Consider the following 3,488-nt stretch of genomic DNA (forward strand, 5'->3'; position numbering starts at 1 on the left):
TTAACGCACGATAATCGATACACATACGCATAGATCCATCATTCTTCTTGACGAATAAGATTGGTGCTCCCCACAGTGACGAACTCGGTCGAATGAAGCCTTTTTCAAGAAGGTCATCGAGTTGTTTCTTCAGTTCCTTCATTTCGGTTGGCGCTAAGCTATATGGAGCTTTGGCGATCGGAGCAGTATCGGGAATGAGATCGATCCTAAACTCTACTTCACGATCGGGAGGAATTGCGAGAAGTTTATCAGGAAAGACATCAGAAAAGTCGGAGACTATAGGTACATCCTTTACCTCCTTTGGCTTTGATTCTTCAGTGACGTATGCCATGAATGCTAAGCATCCTTGATTTAAAAACTTGTTATCCCTAATCATGGAGATTATGCTAACTTGGCCCGCGTCTTTGTCCCCTTCAATTCGAATCGTTCTTATATCGGGGGTTTGAAGTTCAACGGTTTTGCTATTGCAGATGATACGGGCATGGTTGTTGGATAACCAATCCATACCAAGTACAATATCAAATCCAGCCAAACTCATGGGCAACAAACAGATATGCAGAATATAACCAGCTAAGTGAATTTTTCCATTTTCAAGGGCTTCGGAGATCTTAACGATTTCACCACTAGCAGTCTCGAAGCTTAGAGTTTTATTTAATTTTATTAAAGGTACGTTTAATAGACTACAAAAACTATAATCTATAAAACTCAAATTGGCACCTGAATCAAATAAAACTCTAGCATAGGTGTCGTTGACTAGAAACGTACCGGTATTGGTTTCCGGCATGTCAGCAGATTTCTTTGTGTCGAGTACAAAGACTCGAGCATTTCCTTTCTTATCCTTGCCACTTCCACCCGCACCACCACCAGCGGGTTTGTTCTTTGGGCACTCGAAACTAAAATGGCCCATTTCCTTGCAAATGAAGCATGTCATTTTTTTCTTCTAGCAATCAGCAGCATCATGACCAGTACGATTGCATGATTCACAAACTTTAGGAGGCAGAGCAAAATTGCATCGTCCCTTGTGATACCTCCTAATGTATGGCATATTTCAGACGGGTCGTTAATTGGATCCGTTTCTGAACCATAACTGCACACACACACATTTCAATCAGAAAACAAAAAATAATACAACATCATGTTTTTAAATGCAATCTTGGTTAGACGTACCAAACATCAAAAGGTGTATCCCATGATGTTCCATAAATGTTGTAGAATTCAATCCCTTCGGGTAGCTGCACATTGTTTAGCATCTTGCGTGTAGTAGCAGCCCATTTGTAGATATCTTGATTGAATGGTAACGGTATAGTCTTCTTGTTGTATTCAATCTGCCACGGTTGAACAAAACAAAAGAGTTGACTTCTAATTTCATGTGGTCATTAACAGACAGACAAACAGTAATACGAGAGTTTTGACTTTTTGGGACGACTTACTGTCTCGGAAAAAAAGTTTTAAATCTCGGGTTGTTGACTTTTTGGGCCAGTTTACTGACTCAGAAAAAAGTTTTAGATCTCAGGTTTTTGACTTTTTGGGTAATTTACTGACTCCGAAAGAAGTTTCAAATCTGGGGTTTTTTGACTTTTTGGTTCAACTTACTAACTCAGAAAGCAGTTTCGAATCTCGGGTTTTTGACTTTTTGGGTCAACTTTCTAACTCAGAAAGAAGTTTCAAATCTCGGGAATTTGACTTTTTTGGTCAAAGAAAGTACCTCATTGTCCTTCAATGCTTCTTCAAACAGCCCCACACATCCAGATATGCCATATGTTGCCCTTTGACCGAATCTTGTTCGTTTTCTGAGTTATTTCTCCATACCACAATTTCAGGTTCCTTTTTTCGATTTGAACTCCGGATTATACATCTATTAATTTCATACAAACATTAATGAGGTTTAAATAATTTATTATGCAAGGCAACAAACAAACCTCTGATGATTCCTAAGAGAATAATACGCACTTGTTTCTCTCGGGGCAGGAGTCACCAAGATCCCATAACCGCGACCAGACTCTTGACTTAAATACTGTTTTAACGTTTTTAAATAAGACGATTTAAAAGGTTTTATGCATTAAAAGTATTATTATAATAATAATTATGTTTACCTTGAATGCATCTTCATCGGTCTTGTCATCCCCTATATATATAGGGAGCACATCATCACGGTTACTTAAGCCTACAAAACACCGTCACGTGACTCACATTTAGCTAATATGTTATAAAAATATAAACGATTACTTTTCATGAAAACCGAACTCTTTAGTCTTTACTAACCGAGTGATTTAAGTAAGAACTCAACAGCCTTCCCCTTGTCCCAATCAAGCACAGGGCGGACCTCTAAAACCTAATGATCATAAAAACAAAACAAAAGTTAAGCAAACTGAATTTACGAGTATGTATTAAAAACATTGAACGCGTGTATTAAATGAAGTAAACTAGATATTAGATATTACTCACAACATCTGACATAAAGGCATACAATGAGGGATAACGTTCCATCTGAGACTAGAAACAACGTTATCTGCTTTCCCTTGATCTTCTTGAGCAGCTGAAAGGCGGTCATTCGAGGCATTGAGTAATGAGTTATGATGAAATCGACCTTCAAAGTGCAATCGGATGGATTGTAGTAATGAGAATTCAGAGGCAAATTAGATTGAACTAGGGGCCAGATGGAATTCATTTCTTTAGCTTAGAGTAATTGCAATTGTAATTGTAGTTGAAGGTGTATGTATATATAGAATGAGGAAAATGATTGTGGGTGGGTGGGTATCAATCACATGGCATCAGGTTCCCCAACTAATAATTAAAGGGTTGAAGGTGTATGGAAGAAGTAAAGTGTTTGTGGTGGGTATCGTATCAGCATGTGATCTTTCATAGGACAATAATTGTTTTTTATAACATTATTCCTAGGGGAAGAAGATTTCATGGCATCCAACCAGCTAGCAGAACAAACATCGTCAAGTAGTTCAGAAGATGAGCAAAACTGTTTGAAAATTACAAGTTTATGAAAAAAACTGTTTGAACATGTGAAGAAACACAGATCCGATCCCCGGGTATGGGTCCTGGATCTAATGAGTCCACAAGGTAGGATACGATAATTATAACCAGGATATGAGTACAACCTCCCAAAGTCCAGTGACCGGAACATGCAAAACAGACACCGTGAGTCTCGTTACGGGAAGGTCAAGAGGGGGGGTCTTCCCGTAACCACCCTCCGGCGTGAGAATCAGTACTGTTCTGTAGAAGATAAGCACTTAAGTAAATTGAGAGAGTACAGTGGGAGTGAATGAATACCTCATACCATTTGACAAGGTATTTATAGCCGAAGGATGATGGAAGATGATTGGGACAGCTGTCTTCTTCTAGAAGATCTCTGATAACCGTCTGGACACGTGTCCTCTTGTGATAGGTTGAACTATACGTCTCATGTGCATGAGTATAACAACCTGGACACGTGTCACCAAATGATAGTACGGATCGCACCCTGGCCATGTGCACGG

At 39.0% G+C, this 3,488-nt stretch overlaps 1 long non-coding RNA gene across 1 annotated transcript; it reads right to left on the minus strand.

The window, feature by feature from the left end:
* Nucleotides 1-1,026: 1,026 nt before the first annotated feature.
* On the minus strand, nucleotides 1,027-1,830 carry LOC143598155 (uncharacterized). The gene is made up of 3 exons (XR_013147061.1): nucleotides 1,706-1,830; nucleotides 1,168-1,325; nucleotides 1,027-1,087 (listed from the first exon to the last, which is right to left on the minus strand). It is a non-coding gene; the product is annotated as an uncharacterized LOC143598155 (long non-coding RNA).
* Between the last annotated feature and the right edge of the window lie 1,658 nt (nucleotides 1,831-3,488).

Source organism: Bidens hawaiensis, unplaced genomic scaffold (genome assembly GCF_021521415.1).
Source record: "Bidens hawaiensis isolate Kalapana, Puna unplaced genomic scaffold, B.hawaiensis_p1.1 tig00049720_1, whole genome shotgun sequence".
NCBI lineage: Eukaryota > Viridiplantae > Streptophyta > Magnoliopsida > Asterales > Asteraceae > Bidens > Bidens hawaiensis.